This window comes from Sciurus carolinensis, chromosome 13 (assembly GCF_902686445.1).
Source record: "Sciurus carolinensis chromosome 13, mSciCar1.2, whole genome shotgun sequence".
Taxonomy (NCBI): Eukaryota; Metazoa; Chordata; class Mammalia; order Rodentia; family Sciuridae; genus Sciurus; species Sciurus carolinensis.
Window position 1 is genome coordinate 10131384 of NC_062225.1, and position 23854 is coordinate 10155237.

A 23854-nucleotide genomic window follows, 5' to 3' on the forward strand; every position below is an offset into this window, starting at 1 on the left:
TTTTGGGACAAGGTCAGGACGTCATTCTCTGGACCTAGGCCAGACACAGGGGTTTTGACCAAGCTCATAACACCAGAGGAAAAGAAATGCTTGAGAAATAGCAGTTACTCACACCTCAGGGTGAATTCCTTCTAAAGTTAAGTTAACAAGGGCAGAAGGGCGAGGAAGTAGAACATTCCAGCCAATGAGACCAGGAGTTTGAGGAAGAAGAAAGGGGAAGGAAGTAGGGCTGGACAACCTCCCCATCCTGCCCCAGCGTGGCGGGGCCTGCTGGGCACTGGGGGCAGGCCGCCTGATCCTGGCCTTGCCCTGGCCCTGCCTGCCTGCGGGGCCAGTCAAGGCCCCTGATCTTTCTGAGTCTCAGTTCGCTGACCTGTAACAGGGGCAATAGCCTCTCCGACCAGGCTCGACGGAAGGACGAACACAAGCAAGAGTCGGGGTCAACTCTCAGCCTAGCTCTCAGTGCAGTGCCCACACAGTGGGGGCAGCGGGGGCATCCTGTAGTGGCTAGGAGGTAGGAAAGTGACTCTAGGACAGAAGCGGACGTCGGCAACTCTCCAGAAGGCTCTACCTGGGTGGGGGACGGGACAGGATCAGGCAGCTGGTGCACAACCTGGGCAGAGTGGTCCTACCCTGAGGGTAAGAATGAAGTCAGATCATCTGTGGTCAAGGGGGTGAAGAGGGACCTTAAAAGCCACCAGGCCCTCAGATGCACCTTTTGCATCTGTTTTGTTTATTTATTTATTTTTTACATAGAATGTGAGCTTCTGTGTCCAGCAAGCATCCCCCCAGTCAGACAGACAGTGCCCGTCTGAGGAAGTAATGAGGGGGGTAGCGCCTCCCTGCTGCCCGCTGGCTCCCGAGACATCCCGCTTATCTGATGTGGATGTGCCTGGGAGCAGCAGCCGGGACAGTGTGTTCCCCATTTCCTGACGTGCTGGAAGAGGGCAGGAAACGAGAGCGGAGGCCAGGCCAGCTGGACCCGGGGAAACCCAATACCCCACACCTTTGTTCACGACCGCTTGGATCCATACTTTTGAGGAAGCTAATAAAAACCAGGCCAGGGAGTTTTTGCATCTCTCCAAATATGTAATATAAAACATGCAGAAAACACACATCAGGCTTGAAAGGAAAGATGGTTTGTGTTCCCCCGAGAAACTCTCGGAGTCAGACTTTGGGAGCGTTTCTGTAAGAAATTTGTGGAAATGAGGAAAATGAGGGGCCCCTGGGGCTCTTCCCACCTGGGGTGCGGGGTGGTGAAAGGCTGGGAGGAGTCAGGGGGTGCCGTGGGTCTGCCCTCCTGCCGCCCAAATGGGCGTGAGGGGAGATTTCGTGTGTCGCCTTGGCCAGGCCATGAAGCCAGGTACTTAGCGCAATACCAGTCTGGATGTTACTGTCAGGGTCTATCTTAGAGAGGTTGACATTTAATTTAGTCGACTTTGAAGTCAAGCTGCTAAGTCTCCATAATGTAGGTGGGCCAATTTGTTGAGGATCTTAAGAGGAAAGGACCCAGGTCCCTAGAGGAAGAAGCCATTCTGATGTTGACTTCCAACATCCGACCTCTCTGGGTTCTTGACCCAATGGCCGGCCCTGCAGACGTCAGACTTGTAGCCTCTGCTGCTTCACGAGCCAATTGCGCGCTCTGTGTGTGTGTGTGTGTGTGGCTTGTTTTTCTGGAGAACCCTGAAACTACGACTAAAAACAGTGGTGTCACTGCAGGTGGGAGGAAGGTGGTCACGGTGAGAAAGGGGCCAGAGGTCAGTCCATCACTTCTGCTTGCCCGGGGTTATTCGCTGGCGGGTGGTGCGGTCAGATTAACTTCCGAGCAGTGAGACTCCAAAAACCTCCTGTGCCCGCACCAAGCTAAGCGATGGGAGGCTGTCTTTGAAAGGTTCAAGGTCACTGTCTATCCACTGGCTCCTTCATCACGCAATGAAATCACGAATCCCAGGCCTCTCTAGGCCCTGAGCAGCCGGGGGAGGGGGAAGAAGTAGATCTCGCCCTCTCCATGCTTACGGGCCACGGGAAAGTGACAATGAAGAAATACAGATGGGAAGAAAAGTCAAGGAAGAGGAGGCGTTTAGTGGGCTGTTTATCTTGAGGGTCTTCGGGGGAGGTGACACTGTGCTGGGACGGCTGGGGAAATACGGCCTGTAAGGAGATCTTCACGGAGAGCACAGTCTCCTGAGGGAGGTCACCAAGCCAACAGGCTCCGCCGTGTCCCAGGAGGCCACTGAGTCTCTTGGGCACGTAGCGAGTGTTCCTGGAGGGAGAGTCCTCTCACCTCTTGAGTATCTGTGACTCTTCTCAGTCTTTCTCTTCAGGAAGAAGTGGACAGCAATGAATTCACATCCCCCTGAACCCCCCAGGCGGGCTTCTGGGGCACCTCTCCGCTCAGGCGGTCTCTCTGGAAGTTTGCCTGGCGAGTTCACCCAGGCCAGAAGGCTGCCTCCTTCCTGGACTCAGATCCACACCGGTCTTCACTGTTCCTCATCTAGAACGTTAGGAGCATCTCCATCCTATGCAGAGAAGCCCAGACCTGTGGAGGGCGCCAGGAAGAGGAAGGACTGAGGCCACAATTTGGGTGGGAGAAAATCAGACAGGACATGTGCTGTGATCTCTCTGGTCCACACAGACTCCAGAAGTCACCAGGGGAGGCACCTGGTGCTGGCCTCGTGGCATGGGGGTGCTAAGCTGAAAAGAACGTGTTTGGCCTTGCCAGAGACTTCACGGACCGGAAGGCCGCCCAGTGAGCAGAGCCAGGGCTCTGCTCCGCCATGACTAAGTGCTTCTGGAGGGCTGGCTTGGTTCCAGCGGCAGTCACAATCTGCAGCTCGTGTCTTCTGCAGCACTCTTTCATTGTGCTCAAATGCCACCGGGGAAAGCCCTCTAAATGGCCAGCGAGAATCGTGGTGGCTCTGTGGTGCACACAGAGCGTCAGAGAGGAAGGCAGCTGCAAGAGGTGAAGGGTTAGGAGCAAATGGCTTCAATGAATGAGTCACCCCCACTGGAACAGAGCCTGCCAGAGGCAGAGAGCAGCTCTGGATTAGAGCGTGTTTCAGAGAAGGGATCATGTCTTCCTGCTACTGAGGTTAGTAGACAGATTTTTTTTTTTTCTTTTTTTGGTACCAGGAATTGACACTTAACCACGGAGTCACATCGCCAACCCTTTTTATTTATTTTTATTTTGAGACAGGGTCTCTCTAAGTTGCTGAGGCTGGCCTCAAACTTGTGATCCTCCTGTCTCAGCCTCCAGAGCTACTAGGATTACAGGTGGCACGCATCTGGCAGTAGACAGATTTGTATATGAGTGAACACAATGAGAATTTTTTAGATTACAATGCATTATGGAAAACTCTTACATTTCCATATCAGTGGCAGGAGCCTTTACTAGGCAGCATCAGCAGTAGTAATAATAATGACAATATTAGCAGTAACTACCACCTAGATATTTAAGTATAAGACCCAAAACTATAAAATTCCTAGAAGACACCATAGGGAGGCTTCTTGACATTGGATTTGGCAATGATCAGTAGGATATGACGCCCACAGCACAGGCAATGAAAGTGAGAGCTGATAAACAGGAAGATAGCAAACTTAAAAACTTACAGAAAAGGAAACAATCAACAGAGTGAAAAGGCAGTCCATGGAATGGAGAGAGTGTCTGCAAACCTTCCATCTTCCAGGCGTTAAGACACAGCCATACTTTGTCTTCTACTAGGTGCAGGGTCTCTGGTCTAATTCCTAAGTCCTTGATCCATTTTGAGTTGAGTTTTGTGCAGGGTGAGAGATAGAGGTTTGATTTCATTTTACTGCATATGGATTTCCAGTTTTGCCAGCACCATTTGTTAACAGGCTATTTTTTCTCCATAGTATGTTTTTGGCTCCTTTGTCTAGTATGAGATAACTGTATTTATGTGGATTTGTCTCTGGGTCTTCTATTCTGTACCATTGGTCTGCCTATCTATTTTGATGCCAATACCATGCGGTTTTTGTTACTATTTGCTCTGTATAGTTTAATGTCTGCTATTGTGACACCTCCTATTTCACTTTGTCTACTCAGGATTGTTTTGGCTATTTGAGGTCTCTTGTTCTTCCAGATGAAGTTCATGATTGCTTTCTCTATTTCTATGAGGAATGTCATTGGGATTTTAATTGGAATTGCATTGAATCTGTATAGTTGGTAGGCCTGAATCTTCATCATGTTGGCTTAGGATCAGACTTCCTCAACAAGACTTCCAAAGCACAAGAAATCAAAGCAAGAATTAATAAATGTGAAGAACTCAAACTAAAAAGCTTTTTCTTAGCAAAGGATACAATCAAGAACGTGAAGAGAGAGCCTACAGAGTGGAAGAAAATCTTTTCCACGTGCACTTCAGATAGAGCACTTATGCCCAAAATTTATAAAGAACTTACAAAACTTTACACCAAAAATACAAAGAACCCAATCAATAAATGGGCCAAGGAACTGGACAGACACTTTACAGAAGAAGACATACAGGCAATTAATAACTATATGAAAAAGTGTTAACATCGTTAGTAATTAGAGAAATGCAAATTAAAACAACCCTAAGATTTCATCTTACTTCAATCAGAATGGCTATTATCAAGAACACAAACAACAGAAGATGTTGGCATGAATGTGGGGAAAAAGGCACACTTTTACATCGCTGGTGGAGTTGCAAATTGGTGCAGACACTCTGGAAAGCAGTGTGGAGATTCCTCAGAAAACTTGGAATGGATCCACCTTTTGACCCAGTTATCCCACTCCTCAGTTTATACCCAAAGGACTTAAAATTAGCATACTACAGTAACACAGCCACATCAATATTTGTAGCAGCTTAGTTCACAATAGCTAGATTGTGGAACCAACCTAGATGCCTTTCAACAGATGAATGGATAAAGAAACTGTGGTATATATACACAATGGAATATTATTCAGCCATAAAGAAGAATAATAGTATGGCATTTGCAAATAAATGGATGGAATTGGAGAATATCATGCTAAGTGAAATAAGCCAATCCCAAAAAAACCAAAGGCCAAATGTTTACCCTGATGAGTGGAGAGTGATATATAATGGGGGGTGTGGGGTGTGGGGAGTGAGAGAAGAATGGAGGAACATTAGATTATGTAGAAGGAATTGAGGGGGTGTATGAAAAATGGTGGAATGAGACAGACATCATTACCCTATGTACATGTATGATTACATGAATGGTATGAATCTATATCAGGTACAACCATAGAAACAAAATGATGTACCCCATTTGTGTACAATGAATCAAAATGCAGTCTGTAAAAAATTTAAAAATAAATAAATAATTAAAAAAAAAAAAAAGACACAGCCATATGTAACTTCTCTTGTGCCCGGCTAGCTCACACGCAGGGTAAGGGCACAGAGTCAAGACCCAGATTCCGGGAGCTGGGTGGAAGCAAGCTTGTGGCGAGCAGCTTGCAAACTTGTTATTACAGGAACAGCTATTCATTTTATAGGTTTCTTGCCTAATCACAACGTGCCCTGGGGGATCAGACCACCTGCCTCCTATACGGGTTCTCTTGGTATCACTGAGTTAATTCGGGGTAAATGTTTACTTTCCTAGGTAGCTGAAGCAGAATGCTCCTCCACAAGTTTTCCTTACACACTTGAGACATTCACTGCTGCCAGCCAAGAACTAGGATTTCTCCCAACAGCCATATAAAGAACTCTTATTACTCCACCACAAAAACCAAATAACTTCATTTGAAAATAGGCAAAGAACTGGCTTAGACACATCTCCAAAGAAGATACGCAAACAGGCAGACAGCACATGAGAAGATGTTGCATGTCGTGAATCCTCAGAGAAACCCAAATCCAAACCACTTCTACCCACTAGGCTGGCACTACAGGAATAAAACCATCATCAGAAAATAAGAAAAGTTGGTGAGGATGCAGAGAAATTGGTACCCTCGTACGCTGTTGGTGGGAGTGGGAAATAATCAGCCCTTACGGAACACAGTGTGGAGGTTTCTCAAAAATTAAAAAATAGACCCAGGGCGGTGGTGCATGCTGTAATTCTACCAGCTCAGGAGGCTGAGGCAGGAAAGTCACAAGTTCAAGGCCAGCCTCAGCAACTCAGCGAGGGCCTAAGCAACTTAGTGGGGCCCTGTCTCAAAATAAAAAATCAAAAAGGGCTGGAGATGTGGCTCAGTGGTTAAGTGTCCCTGGGTTCAATCCTTAGTACCAAAAAAAAAAAAAAAAATTAAAATAGCATTATTATATGACTCATCAATCCCACTACTAGATATATACTTAATGGAATAGAAAGAATCTTGAAAATACATTTCCATACCTATGTTCCTAACAGCATTATTCACAGTTGACAAAAAGTGGAAGCAACCCGAATGTCCAATGATATGCGAATGAACGTATAAAATCTGGTCTCTGCATGTAGTTGAATCTCATTCAACCTTGGAAAGGAAGGAAATTTTGACATATGTTAAAACATTGATAAACCTTAAGGACCACTGCATGGAGCGAAATAAGCCAGTCAGAAAAAGAAAAACACTGTGTGCTTTTACTTATGCACCTACTTGGCACCCAGTGTCAGATCTGTAGAGCAGAAGTTGTGTCCCAGAGGCTGGGTGTGGGGTGCAGAATGGGGAGTCATCATTTATTGGTAAGGAGTTGGAGTTTTACAGATTGAAAGTTCTAGGGATCTGTTGAACAACAAGGTGAAGGTATGTGGTACCTCTGAACTATACACTTAAAAATCATAAATGTAACAAACTTTGTTATATTTTTTTACCACAATTTTTTTTACTTACATATTTTTGAGACAAGAAACTGATCCCATTTGTGATCTCTATGTGCCAGATGAAGAAAGGTTCCTTACCCATATCATTTCATGTAAGCTTACAATGAGTGCCCTGTGTCTGCAAAGGGAGGGACTGTCAATTAACCTGCTTGGGGGAAGTAACTAAAGATTAGAGGGTAAATCCCATGCCCAAGTCACAAGTCACACGCTGGCTAGGGAACTGAAGCTTCAAAGTTTGAGGAATGTTCCCTAAGTTGTAGCACTAGATGAGGTGGGATTAGACCTCCCTCCAAGCCCATTCTTGTAACTATGACATCATATTGTAGGGAAGTTGGAGAAGCTGACCTGGGGCGAGATTTTCTGACCCACTTGTAAAACAAAGGCATCTTTTCTCCCACTGAGGTGTGCTGGTTGCTGGGTCAGGGAGCAGGGTTACAGGCAAGTCATTTCAGAGCTAGATGGGTGACTCTTTTGGACCATTAAGAGAATACAGTTCTATGTCAATGCAAATGTTTTTGGGGAGCATGGTGGGGACTGGGGAGATCCGGTTCCAGCAGCAACAAGTGAGAGGTTAGTTTCCCGTGGTGCCAGTGTCTTAGAGACTTGCACTTTGGAAAGGAAAACAGCAGTTATGTAAGTGAGATCCGGTGTCTGGGGCCCTACTGATCTCACTGAGTACCCAGAAAAGAGTTATGAGCAAGGGTTCTAATTCCCACCTAATGGGTGAGGAAACGGAGGCTCTGGAACTCAGGCAAAGTGCCATGGTTGGTGAGTGGAAGAACCAGGATGTGTTGCTTGCTGCCTGCACTTCCCCCAGGTTCACGGACAGAACTTCTGGGGAGCCCTCTGACCACAGCTGTCTAGATTTTCCTGGTCAGCTCAGCCTCCCACTTTCCTAAAGGACTATTTCAGACCTTCTCCCCACCCCTGTGCTGGATGTCTCGTGTCCCACTTAACAGAATCAGCAGAAGCATTGGGATAGAGCCTCCAGGGGTAGCTCCAAGACTGCCACGCCAAGGGCCTCCTCCCCTCTGTACTTTGATAGAACTGTCCTTGGTCCTGAACTGCCCAACGCCCCTCTGTCTCTGGTTTAGTGACGTCCTCCCTGGACGCTCCTGCCAGCACACAAATGCATCACATTGTTGGCCAGCTTCCCTGGACCTGCTAGGGCTGCATCACAGCAGAGCCAGGTTCCTTCCAAGAGTTGCTTCTATTTCTTAATTCTTCTTTCTCTTCTTTCATTCTCTCTCGATTCTAGTCATGTTCTCGTCCCGACCACTTCAGCAAGCTGTTCTTTTCTGGGGTTGCCTGACAACCTCCAGAGGCTGACCTCCCTGGTATATCTCCCACCCAAGCGCCCCCTGCATCACAATTGTATTCAGTGATCTTTGTTCTCTTGGTTCATTCTCTAGTTGTAAAACAATTACCAATTTGAAATACGATTAAATTTCCATGTCAAAGGCTTGCCAATTCAGTAGATCTCACAACTCAAGTTTTCACTTATCCAACCAAAATATTTCACCTTGAGTTTGCACTCCAGTATATTGTGAATCTTAAGTACACATAAAAATGCCTGCCGATTACACAGAATGAATGAGTTGGAGTGACTTCAGTTCTACATCTTTGTTTTGACGATCTCTGCCATTATTGTCCATGGAAAAATCTGTTTAAATGTTGAGATCTCTAATCCCACAGGATCTGGAGTCCAAGAACTGAGCTGAAAGGATTTTGGAAAGTTCTAAGTGACTCCAGGAGCAAGCCACGTTGTTGAGGATGCATGAATTGGGGGTGACCAAATAGCTGTCAGTTTCTGGAGGACACCATGTTTATTAAGAGAAAATAACATCAGTGTGGTCATTTAAAATCTTCACATATATTATTTTATCTCAATGCCAATGACAACAATTTAGTTGATTTTAGACCAACTAAAAATGTCTTTCATTGACATTATTTAGAAATGCCACCATATTGATGATAAAAGCAGACTTGTATCTAATCAGTTAATTGTTATTTTAAAATTATCTTCAGCAAACATAGCCCTTATTGCCTGTTAGTGGGAAAGATTTCGTCCCACTGCAAAGTCCATGTTGCCCAACCCAGTGGTCACTGCTCAGCACTTATCCCAAGTAATCCGACAATAGCGTTGAACACTGTCAGTCAATCCCTTCTTTTTTCGTGTGGCCTCTGGGGTTTCCTTCTACATCATGAAGTGCTTCTTTTCCATACCCCTATCAGATCTGGCTCAGTCCTCAGGCCTCCCACTGTTGGGTCCTTAAGGTGACCTCCTAAGACTTGGGACTTTACAACTGGTAATTCTTTTTTTTTTTTTTTTTTTTTTTTTTTTTTTTTTTTTTTTTGCGGTGGTGGAGATTGAACCCAGGGCCTTGTGCTTGACAGGCAAGCACTCTGTGAACTGAGCTATATCCCCAAACCTACAACTGGTAATTCTTTGGGGTATATAATCTCTGCATATTTAAGACATTTGTTTGCTGACCACTTTTGGACTTATATTTCTTGTTGAGACTTCTTCCCTGAACTCTGATACTACATAGTCATGTGCCATGTAATAATTTTTGGTCAATAATGAAATACACATACAATGGTGGTCCCATCAATTGTAATAAACTGAAACTTTTCTATCACCTAGAGATGTTGTAGTCACCCTAATGCCATAGCACAAAAACTCATGTTTGTGGTGTTGCTGGTGTAACCAAACCAACTGGGCTGCCAGTCACGTGAAAGAACATACTGTAGCACATACCATCACATACAGTACGTCATTCTTGATTATGATCGTAAGCAACCTGTTACTGGTTTGTGTATTTACTGTACTATGATTAATCGTCATTTTAGAGTGTACTCCTATTCATTAAAATTTTTCTTACTGTAAAACAGGATGCTGTACCATGGGGCTGCAGCTTCAGCCACTTGTGTTTAACTCACCTCTTGATTGCTTCAAGGGGCCACGTGGGGTGATTGACATGTATTATTTAGGTTTGTGTAAGTGCACTTTAGAATGTTTGCATGAAGGAATCACCTAATGATACATTTCTCCGACTGTATAATTCTCATTAAAGCAATGAGTTCTATTTAACAAGCATGTCCTCAACACCTCTATTAGGAAGTCTGTTAGGAAGTCTCACTGGCATCTCAAACTCACTCCTCACTCCATCCAAATCCAGCTCTGCTTCCAGTTTTTACTGTCTCAGCCAATGGCAACTCTGGTTTTTCAGTGGCTTAACCCAAAAGTCTTTTAATAATCCTTTTCTTCTCTTTCTTTTACACCTCACATCAAACTCAAGAGCAAATTCTGCACACTTTACTTTTTTTTGGTACTGGGGATCGAACTCAGGGGCCCTTGACCACTGAGTCATGTCCTCAACCGTATTTTGTATTTTATTAAGAGACAGGGTCTCAATGAATTGCCTAGCACCTCACTTTTTACTGAGGCCAGCTTTGAGCTTGCGATCCCCTGCCTCAGCCTCCTGAGCCCCTGGGATTACAGGCGTCATTTTACTTTTAATACATATCCAAGACCACTTCACCGATTCTTACCTCCCTGACCCTAGTTCAACTCACAATCATACCTTGTTTGGACTGTTGCAGTATCTCCCTGAATCCTGCAGCTGTAGTCTGTAATTTGCCTAAAGGGCCAAGAGGCTAAGATGGAGAATGAGAATGAGAGCTCTTGGGTCCCTAGACTGCCCCTTACAGAGGATTCCCCGGGTGCCCTCAGAGCAGCTGGAGACTACTCGAGCATCCGCAGTTCTCTGACAATTCAGAGTGCAGGACATGTCCTATTGTTTTCTCCCTGGCTGGGCACTCGCCAGCAGGCGTTCTGCAGATCCATTCTCCAGCCTAGGGTCAAGGCCAAGTTCAAGTTTCACTGCTCACATTGTCCATCCTCTGCATCTCTCAAAATCTCTCCTTGCTCAATATGCCAGACCAAATCCAGGCTCTTCCCCTCTAGACAGGAGCCCCTCTGCAAATGACCCCACCATTGAGACCCAGAGAGCATAGGAATCAGGCTGGCCGCCACACCCCCTCCCAATTCATTGCCAGTGCCTGTTGGCTGTGTCCTCCATCTCTCTTCCGCCATTGCTTCTCTATAGACCACACAGCCACGGGGCCAGTTAGCAGCTGAATTAGCTGCTGCTGAGGAGTCCTGCCAGCTCATCAGCTTGGTGAACTGGGGTTTCTACGTGGCATTTGACCAGGGCCATGTGATTCCCCAGCCTACCTCCCAAGACTGTGCTAAGGCCAATTTTGAGGGAGGCATGCCCACGGCTTGTCCGGAGGCAGGCACTCCTGGGCTGGAGCCCTTCCAATCCCGGCTGTCCGGAGCTGCTTCCAGGGTTTGGCGGGAGGGCGTGGCTTCCTTGGCCCCTGGCGCCACTCTGCAGGGCTCAGCCAAGGAGCCTTCCTGGGACACCTGTCTTGCGTTCCTCGCTCTGATGGCGGCTGTCTGTGTTTTCCTTCCCTTCCTGTCGGCCTTGATTTTTAGGGTGCCTTTAATAAGGCCCACTCTCACCTCCGGGCCAGAGCTGCGTCCTGGTCATCCCCGCGCCCTTCCCTACACCGTGTGAGCCTCGGTGCTCCGGTCTCTGGACATTACTCACTAGATCACCGACTTTTAATCAGCACCCTATTTAGGTGTCTATTATTTACATGCACACTTACTTATTCGAACAGTGTTTATTGTGCTAGACACTATTTTAGAGGCTGGGGACACGGTGGTGACTAAGATCGTCAAAGTCCCTGCATTGACTGAAGTCACAAGGAGATAGTGCGCAAAAAGGATTAAATATGGAAACGTCGCGTGCGGTGAGCGAGGAAGGGAAGCAAGGCAGGAACGGAGCTGCCGGAGGGGCTGGCTCTTCTGCTGTTTGGAGGCTGTGAGTGCCGGTGGGTCGCCGTGGGAGAGGCTGCGGAGGGGGCATCGCAATACTTCCTGAGAGAATGGGTGGCCGGCGGAGGCCAGGTGGGGGCAGGCCTGTGGAAATGAGGTGAGGCCTTCCATCTGACCTTTGAAGATTTAGCTGGCATCAATAATGGCACCGCTCTCTCTTTTGTAAATAAGCATATGAACGAATGCCAGATGGGACCGTGTACAGAGGAGGCTGTTAAAAGCTGCTTTTAAAATATCCTTATTTTAGCAGACAGGCTTTAATTGTTGTCTGGGACTTTCATAGTCTGAATGTTTGTGAAGTGCGTCCCCATCCCCAGCCCAAATTCATATGCTGAAATCCTCACCTCCACCATGATGGCCTTAGGAGGTGGAGCCTTCCTGAATGGGACCAGTGTCCTCATGAAAGAGACCCCAGGAAGCTCATTTGACCCTTCCCCCACTTGAGGACACATCAGGAAGCCACCATTCACAAACGGAGAAGTGGGCTTTCATCAAACATCAAATCTGCTGAACCTTGGTGTGGGACTTGCAGTCTCCAGAGTGAGAGATCCATTTCGTCTGTTTATAGCCACCGAGTCTATGGTCTTGTGTTATAGCAGCCAGAATGAACCAAGGTAGTGTCTAAAGGGAAAGCACTGTCATTAGAAGTAGTCTTTTTCTAATTTTGGCCACAGGCTGCTTTGAGAGAGGCACAGGAATGAATAAATAAATGACCCATCTCTCCACACCTACCTGAAACAGGATTTGAGGCTGCAATGCAGACACCCTTCTGTGTGAAGTCCTATGTCACCTGAGCTGCCCTCACAACCTGACTCTGTTTCCAATAGAGGCAGTCACCAGGGTCATAGTCATGGACATATGGTGAACCCCGAGAAAGGAAGGTTCCTGGGGCAACGTGGAGATGGTAGTGTCCCTGTGCACGGAGACACAGGGTGATCAGGTAGTGAGGACGTCTTATAAAAATTTGTAAGGTGCTAATAGGTTTGGGTCCTAACTACTCCAGGTTCACCTTCTTTGGGTAGATTTTCCTGACCATCTCCACCCTCGCACTAACTTCTCTAAGACTCCAGGCCTCCTCTGTCTATCCACTCACTTAGTATTTTATATCATTCCAGTAATGCCCTCTGGGCCACGTTTCCCATCTCAGTGGGCAGTGACTGCAAAGGTGTATAGCACAGTATCTCAGACTTCCCTCGGGCCCACTTGGGGGCAGGTTCCAATGCAGACTCCGATCCAAGCTCCAGGGGAAACCCAGGCTGTGGGTCCTGGCTCGTGCTCTGAGCAGCGAGGGTGATGGAGATCGAGTGTGGCTTGCAAACAGACAGAGCTGAGTTGAAATTTTGCTCCTTCCTTAACTGACTCTGCAGCTTTCAGATCTTCAACCTTCAGTTTTCTTCATTTGAAACAGACCTAAGTATATTCCAAATTTGTAGATAATGTCTATTATCCATGTCCATGGAACCTTTTAGTTTCTGAGTTCTTTGCAAATGTCGTACTTCCTTTGATGATACCAATACCAGAGTCCAATCTGTCATCACCTCCCTCTGTCCCCAGGACTTTTGGGCTGAACAGATGATATAATGAAGTAGGTGTTTAGCATATACCACCAGGCATATAATAACTGACTACTGTTGCAGTGATTATTTGTATTATTCTTGCTCAAATCTTGCCCAGACCAGTATGTTTAACAGAAAAGAACGACTTTGCAATCCACACCACTGTTAATTTCCAGAGCAAATGGCTGCAGGACTGCATGTACCATCTTTGAGGATCAAGCAGATGTCTGCTACAGTCTGTTTTCATTCCAAGGAGCAGGAACTAAACCTCAGCCTCTTCACTCCCCGCTTGTGACCCAACTGTAAGCTGATCCATCAAGACCCTCCATGGAGAGGAACAAATTAAAATGATCTTTGCACAAGGCAATTTGAACCTGCCTTCCTGTTGCTTATAAACTAAGTCACAACCCAAACTGCTGAGACATCCACATGTCAGGTATTTTTCTCTGAACTGATGAGAGTGCTCAAAAATAGAACTGTCATCTGACAAATCCTGAAACTAATTGCCTTACACATAGCAGGCTGAGAAGTGTGACCAGCATTCTCCCCTCAACTCAGTGGTTCCCAAGGAAACAAGGGTAATACATTCATGCCTGACTTTTGCCTTGCCAACCCCAGTTCACCCCACTGGGCATAAAGCATGGGGGAAGAGTGCTGAGAACATCATTTTATGCTTCCCCCACTCTTCTGTTTGAAGTACCAAAGTCTCAACCAAAGATTAAACAAACATTCAGTCAACCATCAAAAATTAATCAGTATTTACACTTGTCTATACTTCCAAACACTTGTCTGGGTGTTCTGTGGTATCAAAACATTGAGGTATTCAAAATCCCAACCCACAAAATTTTAGCTGTAGTTAACCCTTCAGTCATGAGTGGTGGAAATTTCCTTCAGGGTGTATTTTGATAATTTCTTAATTTTGGTCCAGGGACACATGTTACTCTATTTTTTAAAAATGGTGAAATATTTCAACCTATAGAAATGTACAGTTATTGAAAGGAGCATTCATACATATTATCCAGTTCTTCTTTTACATTATAATCAGAAATACTGGTAATAACAAGTCCCTAAATTTATTATCCTTTCCTCTAATTCGGGTCTTCCTGACTTCCCGTTTCTGACAATAGCAACACCATCATTGAGCCAATCCACATGAAAATCTTAGAACTGAGATGGAGGGTTACCTGTCCTTTAATCCACTTGTCCAGTTGATGGCACCTCCAACAGGTTTCTTGAAAACAATTTATTTGTTCTTATCACTTTATTTCAGTAGCATAATTTTGCATTCTAGTCCTTTCTAAGTCAAAAGTTTCAATCCTTTGAAGATATTCCACTATCTCTGTGCTTCATTGTAGCTTGAGAAATCAGCTGTTTGTCTATTTGTAATACCTCTGTGTATAATCAGATTTTTTTGGCCTCTCTGAATAATTTTTATTTTTATTTTTGATATTCAAGAACTTATGTTATACTCAGATCCAAATGTCTTTTAAAATATCCTATTTGACATTAGCCAAGCTTCTGGAAGTCAAAGAAGCTATAAAGTTTTTTTCATAATTTTTAGAGATTCTTAATCATGATGTCATCAGGTTTTGCTTCTCTCTTTCTCTTTCTTCCTTTACCTCACTTTGTCCCTCCTAGTTAGACATTTGAGGGAAGTTCTTGGTTTCTTTTCTGTACCTTCAAACTTCTCTTAATTTATATTTCACTATCTCTCAGTTTCACTATCATCTCAGTGCATTCTGGATGATTTGTTCAGGTTTTTCTTCCGGTTTATAAAATCTTTCTCTTGCTGTATCTGTTCTGTTGTTTATTCTGCTCAGAGAATTTTAATAAGTATATTTTCATTCACATGTTCCTAGTATAGAGCTTTATAAGATTTTGGAATTTGTGATAGAGGAATCTGTTACACTAATGAAATGACTCATGTTGAGCCTCTAGGTAATTCAGTATGAATCTGGACAACAGAAAAACTAACCACATGACTATAGGATTGGTGTTTGAAGTCACCTGTCCTCCAGTAAAAAGAGGGGGATTTAAGATCGAGTTCCATCACATGGCCAATGAGTCAATCAATCGCACTTACATAATGACCTCAACAAAACTCTGGACACTGAGGCTCAGGGAAGTTTCCTACATATGCATACAAAAATGTGCTGGGAAATTAACACCCTGATTCCATGAGGAGAGAGTGGGAGCTCTGTAGTCCTTAGTCTGTAGTCTTTCCTTATGACTCAGACCCCGTGTCTTTCCACTTGGTTGGTCCTCCTCATTGTATCCTTTAGAATGAAACAATGATAGGAAGTATAGTGCTTTCCTGAGTTCTGTGAGTTGTTCTAGAAAATTATGGAATCTCAGGGGGTTATGGAAACCATTGAATTTACAGACAGTTGGTCAGATGTGTGGGTTGCCTAAGCTCCTCCAAATTGGAGCTGATGTCTGAAGTAATGGCACTGTTGGGGACAGTACCCTTTAACGTGTGCAGCCTGTGCTGCTGGGTGGCTAGAATCAGAAGGAGTTGAAACAGAACATAATTCCAAACTTTCCTTTCCCTATATGTGAGAGTTTGAGCAAATCAAAAAACCTATGTGACTATGTTCTTATCTTTAAAATGATGATATCAGTCAGGCACAGTGGCTCACGTCTGTAATCCCAGTGGTTCTAGAGGCTGAGGCAGGAGGATCATGAATCCAAAGCCAGCCTCAGCAAAAGTGAGGTGCTAAGCAACTCAATAGGACCCTGTCTCTAAATGAAACACAAAATAGGGCTGGGGGTGTGGCTCAGAGGTCGAGTACCCCCCAAAATGATGATATCAGAAGCACCTACCACACTGAATATTTGAAAAATAAATGAGATAACTCAGTGTCTGTTGTATTAACTGATGAACCACAGTGAGTTCTATAAATTTATGGCAAACATCACCATATCTAGAGAGTCCACACTGCTGTCTTAAAAATAAATAAATAAATAATGTTATTCCTTTTCTCTTGCAGTGGGTACATTCTGTTCCTTATTCTGCTTTATTTTTCTTCTAGTCTTTTCCACTGCATCTATTAATCAGCTCTTCCCTCCATAATGCTTTGTAACAAATCATCCCTCAGATTTGGCTGTAAAACTTTATTCCCATGCTCACCTATCTGCAGGCCTGATGGAAGTACTGACCTAGGCTGGATTCAACTAAGTGGTCCTGTTTCTGTCTTCAGGTCTTCTGGGATTGTCTCTAAGTTGCACATTGGGTCCAAGTTGGCTCCACAAGGTGTTTGATTATTCTGGGACCAGAAATTATTCAGGGCATGTTCTCATGGTAATGACAGAAGTGCAGGGTGCAGGCCAAATTGTGCAAGTGCACGGAAGCCCTCTCACATCCTCATCATCAGCATCCCATGGACCAAAGGGAGCCACGCAGCCAAGTCCAAGGGGCAGAGAAGTATTCTACTCCCTGGTGGAGGAACATCACTGGCCCATGGTGACCGCGATGTGCAGTTTGAACACAAGCACAGTGTGAGGAACTGGGGAAGGGTGTCCAATCCACATGCCACGGGACCTTTCATGTTTGAAAACTCCTGGAGTTCACTCACACAAACCTAGGGGAGATGGGTCAAATGAACCAGGGCGTTTCCTGCCACTTTCTAGTAAATGCCATGAGATCAGGACCATGGTTGTTCTTTGCACAGTTCTGTCCCCAACAGTGAGTCTTCCAGCAGGTATCTGTTGATGGAGCGAGTGAGCCATGAGCCAGGTGAGAACAGTGACAAGCACAGGCATACCCCAACCAGTCTATGGTAGAACTTCTAATAAGCTGCAAAATGGTCCAAAGCCAGGCAGAAGTGGGCAGATGGGGCTCCCTTGATTCTGAAACAAAGGCCTTGCAACAACTGTGGAGTAATGGCCTCCTAAAATCAGAAACCCACAATGGGAGAGAGGAGGCATAGGTTCTGAACCAGGTCATCATTTAGTCACGTGGATAACTTTATTTGCAAAGCAACATCCTCAGTAGGAGTCACACTGAAGGTACCAAAAGCAATGGATGAAACAAATTTCAACTCCCCTGGCTTTGCAACCATTTATTGTAAAGGAAATCTCTGGTGCTATGATGGCTTTATTAAAGTAATGCTCACAAGTTGGCCAACAACAGAGTTAATCAGCTTCAATTCAGTATGGAGAAATTTACACCTGCATTGGAAATATTGAGTTAAGCCTACTTTAAACCATCTCTTTGGCTTCCCTCAAGCAGTGACGCTATGAATGGAGAGAATCCTAAAAATACGAATTCTCTGCAATTTAGCAAATAGAGGGACAATGAAAAGTCTAATAATAAACTTGAGACAGACTAAATACCATGTAATTAGCACGCTTGAACCAAAGTCAGAAGAAAAACATGTAATTAAATCTGAACACTTTAGGAAGAAATAAAAATGGTCCAATAAGAGCTAAATCAACCAGAATGAGAAAGGTTATAAAAAGCAGCCTCCAGTTGATTTCCCCAATAAGAAGACATGGAACCAAATAGAAAAGACTGGAAGGAAAGGGGAGAAGAGTGCTACTGATACAGAAAAATGAAGGTGATGTCATTTCTGAAGAGCAAATGATTGTTTTCCTGGAGGATACTGACAGCTGCATTCTCCTGTGGTTGGTAAGAACAAACAAAGAGAAAGGTATGGAATTTACCCACATTCATTAAATCCTCACTATGCACAACACCCACGGTCAGGAGCTCTTTTGGGAAGGGTACGTGACTAAAGTGTAAGGGACTTGGCCGCTGCACTAGTACACTTAAGACCCATGGAGGAAGGACTTTGTCAATGAAAAGGAAGTTCAAACTAGAATAAAAGTCCAAGTTCTTGGTACAACACAGATTCAGGATTGTCTATGTTCTTGCCGAGACTGGAGATCAGCATAGGATCCAACCCAAGGACACACACGGTGTCCCAGAGGGAAAGCCCTGCCCCAGCCTGCCCCTTCAGTCTGCTATTGGTCTTCAAGTCCTGCCTTTGAATTTAGTGTTAGACTCAAGTTAGGAGCAGACCCACCTTGATCTAGGTACGTCACGTGTCTACTGACGACAACAGGGTTACATTCTGAGACCTTGTCCCTAGGTGTTGCTGTGGTTGTGTGAACCTCGTGGAGTGCACTTACACAGTCCAAGATGGGAAAGGTCAGTCATTCAACATGGGTGCCCAGTGCAGTCAAGGGATGTGGTAAACAGGAGGCACGAGAACAGCATTGCATGGCACGGTGCTACATAGTGTGCCTTTTAAAATTAGTCTGAAATAATGACAAAAAGCGTCGCCCAGTAAATCATAAATCAGTAACCGCCATCTATTACCATTACCAAGTATTAGCTACAGTACAGAATGGCATGAGGCTCTACTCTTGTGACTGGCAGCCAGCAGGTGTGTTCGCACCAACAGTGACACAACACATGAGGAGTGCATTGTGTTATGATGTCATGGCAGCTAGGACATCACTAGGCAACAGGAATTTTCCAGCTTCATTAAAATCTTATGGGACCACTGCCATGTATGTAGTCCATCACTGAAAAACTGTTATGTGATATGTGACTTTTAATTTTAATTATAATCATTTAAAATATGCACATAGACATTGGTGTGAACTACTTATGCTTGTGGCTCTTACACAGTCAGAAAACCCAACAAAAATATAAATGCAATTCATACCAAATGATAAAATGTTAGAGTTTATTTGAGCAGATAGTGATCAATGAGTCAGACAGCTTCAAACCTCAGGACTCAGGACTTTAACAAAGAGGCATGTGGAGAAGACTTTTATAGAAGCAGAGGAAAGGAAATATTTGGTGAAAGTAGAAAAGTAGCCTTATTTAGCTCATTCCAATGACAAGTCCCTAAAGTTAGTTGATGATTCCTGATTGACCTAGAAGATGACCACTTACACTAAGTTGCTTACATGGGAATCCAGGGAGCCATCTCAATTTAATGGACCTCTGTGTTAGTCAGTTTTCCATTGCTATAACAGAATACCTGAGAAGATCAACTTTAAAAAGGAAAAACCTTGTTTTGGCTCATGGTTTCAAAGTTTCAACCATAGTCAGTCAGTCCCAGTGCTTTTGAGCCTGAGGTACAGTGGCATATCATGGCAGGGAACAAGTGGCAGAGTGAGCTGTTCAGTTTATGGTGGCCAGGAAGTGGAGAGGGAGAGAGAGGAGAGAGAGAGAGAGAGAGAGAGAGAAAGAGAGAGAGAGAGAGAGAGAGAGAGAAAGAGAGAGAGAGAGAGGAGAGTCTGGGGTCCCAATAATCCCTCAAGGGCATGCCCCCAATGATCTAACTTCCTTCAACCATACCCCACATTCTAAATTTACCCCCACACTCCCAACACCACTGCCACAGGCTGGCAACCAAGTTTCTAACACATGGGCCTTTGGGTGACATTTCAGGCTCAAAGTATAGCACCTTCCAATTAATTATTTTAATGTGATGTTTTTATAATCAAATGAATAGCAATAAGCATTCTGTGGCTGGCAGTGCTGAGCACACATAGGTCCACACGCACATCTGTGGGGGCTGCCGAGTGGTTTTCTCATCACTGTGAGGCTTCTGAACCGACTCTGCAAAGGCCCGGAAGAGATGAGTGGAAAGGTTGCAACCAAAGCCTTTGGTAGAGAATTTTGATCCCTCAGTTGTGACAGCAGAAACTTTTCTTGGGGAGGCAGGGACAGTAGCTCAGCTTGGTGAACTGTTAATGGTTTAGACGTGAGGGGTCCCCCCAAAACTTCAGTCAATGCAGGAATATTCAGAGGAGAAATGATTAGATTATGAGAGATGCAACCTAATTGGTCCATAGTAGTCTGAATGGACTGACTGGTTGGTAACTGTGGGATGTGGCTGGAGGAGGAGGTCACTGGCGGTGTGAACCCAAAGGAGTCACCTTCCCCTGAGGCTCCTTCTTCTCTCTCTCTCTCTCTCTCTCTCTCTCTCTCTCTCTCTCTCTCTCTCTCTCTCTCTCTCTGCTTCAAGACCCTGTCATGAGCTGAGCAGCTTTCCTCTTCTGGAAGCTTCCCCCATGATGTGTGCCTCACCTGGGGCCCAGAGCGATGGAGTTGGCTGTCTATGGACTTCTGAAACCATGAACCCTAAATAACCGTTTTCTCCTCTAATTTATCCTTGTCAGGTCTTTTGGTCACAGTGATAGAAAAGTTGACTGAAACAGGAGCCATCTCCCACAGGTCTCTAAGCACTGTTAAGGCAGGGCCCCCACCTGCTGTGTTCAGTGTGCACCCTGAGCATCTGGGATCATCTTGGCACCTAGTGGAAGCTGCATTTGGGCTCACTGGATGCCTCCTGCCTCCTCTGCTGTGTTCTCTAGCCCTCCTTCCTGAACCTGCCCACGGGAAGTTCTCCCTAGATACTCAACCCTTCTTGCCTAGTGCCCTGCTGCAGCCTCACCTGGTCGAACCTGGGTCTAACCTGCTGTGAAGTGCAGCAAATACCAGAGAGCCAAGCAGTATTTCAGGTTAGAGAAAAACCCTAGCCAGCAGCATCCTTGAAGACAGGAGGTCCCAGGCACAAGCCAGTTTTCAGTCATTACCAAGGCACCAGCAGGGAAGAGGCATAGCCCATACACTGAAGCTCAGGTGCCCTGAGGAATGGGACACTTTGAACTCAGGGGTCCTGTCAAGAATCCATTGGTTCAGAAGTTCTGCTCCAGACTCCTTGGGCCTTATTCTCTTTCTTTTTATGAAGACAGTGACAAAAGATAAACCCTCCCAGAAGTTCATATATTACTATGAAAAAAATTGCTATGGGACATGAGAGTGTTGGCTGCAGATCAGGAAGACCCTGAGAGCCAGAGGACCTCTGTGGTGGCCCTGTGCACCCAGGGCTAAAGCTGGGACCCTGTCTTGCAAGCATGAGCCCACCCCAAACACTAAGCTTTGGGCAGGGTCCAGAGAAGTATTAACAGAGGATTTGCCTTCTGAGGTTATGGGAAGAACTGAGGGGCCAAGAAGAGCTGAGGGGGACAGCTTCTACAGCACTCTACCACCCCTAAGTCTTTAGACTTTCTTAGACTTTGTGGTCATGATAAAACTCCAACTGGTTTCCCATTGCATCCAGAGTAAAAATCTAGAGCTCAGTCCCTTCCCATCCTACCCTGCTCCAGTCTCCATTCCTCCTCTGTGATTCCTGGGACAGCCAAGAGTGTTTTTACCCAAGACCTTTGCACTGTGGGTCTCCTGTCTGGAATCTTCTGCACATGATGATATCGGCACTCCTTTATCTATCTCACCCCTGCTAAATACCACCCCAGTTTCCCTCTCTCCATCATCCCTGCTTAACTGTTACTCAAGGTGTTATGATTTAGATATCAGATGTCTCCCAAAAGCTCACGTACGAGACAAAGCAAGAATATCAGAGGTGCAGTGATTGGGTTGTGAGAGCCTTATCTCCCACAGGGATTAACTAAGTGGTAACTGAAGGCAGGTAGGGTGTGGGCATTGAGAGAGTGCTTTTGGGGTGTGTATATTGCATCAGGTGAGTGGAGTCTCTCTCTCTGCTTTCCGATCATCATGTGAGCTGCTTTTTTGTGCCACAGTCTTCCATCACGATGTTCTGCCTCACCCAGAGCCCTGAGGAATGGAGTCGGCTGTCTAGGGACTGAGACCTCTGAAACTGTGAGGTCCAAATAAACTTTTCCTCCCTACAATTGTTCACATCAGGTCTTTTAGTCACAGCAGGGAAAAAGTTGACTAAAACACAAGGTGAGACATCTGGGACCACCACGGCAGGACCAAAGGCTGGAACAACCAAGTAATTCCTTGGGCACTGTAAACTCTCGCTCTCTGTAGCAGGGCAGGTTGCTTTCCTACCCTCGTGCTCTGTTCAACAAACCCATCATGAGATCCTGGTAAAACCACAGGAGCAGAATGTTTGCAGGAGATGAAATTGTTACCAGAAAACAAAACAAAACAAAACCAAAAACTAAATAAACCCTGTAGCATCATTCACTTAGTTAAATTAAAAATCATAACTTTTGGAGGTCAGACAGGAAAGAGGGGCATCCCATACACTGAAGCTCAGGTTCCCTGAGGAAGTGAATCCTTTGAACTCAGGGTCATTATCAGTTTCCCACTAGCTCTGCTGTGGAAAACATCTCTTCTGTGTGGGTTATAATGATGACTTTTACCCAAAAAAACTGACTCACAGTGCATTTCTCAGAACATGTCCCATCATTGAGTGGCCCATGTCTCTACTTATGGACAGACTAAAATTGATAGAGCTTCTGAGGAGAGCACAGCACATTTTCCCAGAGGTGTTTAACAAATACACCTGTAGAATCTGTTGATTCAGCTAAAAGAATATAGACATCCATCTTCACTAGCACTGTTATACATACTAATGTTGGTTAAATAACAAGAGTAGTGACCAGAACTGCCCTTGACTCCATGCATGTTCCTGCTGCACAGAACGGTGCTGTTTCTGGGAGAAGGGGACACTGATAGCTAGTGAAGGGGAGACTGATGGTTAGTGGCTTGTTGCGAGGAAGCAAGACTCAGCAACATGCAGGTGGATGGACAGGTGGGTTGAGGAGTGAGCCCCCAGGCAACCTGGGTTAATAAGGGACTCTCCAGGAATCCATAAATCTAGAATTGGCATAAAGATCCCTAACTTTTGGCTTTTCTCCAATTTCTGTGCAGAAAAAAATAAAAGTACCATTACTCACTTCCTTCTCTCTCTGCTAAGAAAATTCCTGGAAGAGGGGTGGTTGGCTGGTCAGGGGCCACCAGGCAGGCAGTCACAGTGATTAAGCCATTTAGGACTTCCTTGTTTAACTTAGTGAATCTCAGTCCTGTCTATGCAATAAGATCACTTGGAGAGGGCAGACATCCCAGCAGCTCAGGCTCCACCCCCTCAGGCTCCACCCCCTCAAGCTCTACTCACTCAGGTCCCACCTCTCAGGCTCCACCCACTCAGGCCCCACCCTCAGGCTCCACCCCCTCAGGCTCCACCCCCTCAAGCTCCACCTCCTCAGGCTCCACTCCCTCAGGCTCCACTCCCTATCATTCTGTTCACACCGACTTGGTGTGGGGCTCAGACATAAAAGACTCAGCCATTGCCTCCAGTGTGCATCCTGGCTGGGAACGTGGTGCAGTAATAGAGCACTTTCCTAGCATGCCCAAGGCACTGGGTTCCATTCCCAGCACCACAAATAAACAAAAGCCCCATGCCTTAGGCTGTCCAAGCTGAGTAGGGGTGAGAAGTCCCCCTTTCTACATAGTACAAACAATCGGAATTCCTGACTTCCCTTTGCCTCTGGTTCCAATAGGTCGATGATCCTGTGTTTATTTTGTTCAACATAGACTTTTGGCATTACTTTTTATTTTAGAAAACATTAGTATTTATGATTTATATTGCTCCTTGGGTTCTTTGGCACCACCTTAAATTTTGCATCCAAAATAAGTAAGTCATGGACCTCTTATTGACCTCCCAGCCCTGGGACTAGGACTATCTGGGACTGAGAAACTTCTTTGTGCTCTCAGTATCTGGGACATGGATGAAGAAGAGGAAGCAGAGACCTCCCAGAAAGGAAAGGGAAGTTTTCCTCTTTGCTTGTGTAGGCAGGCAGT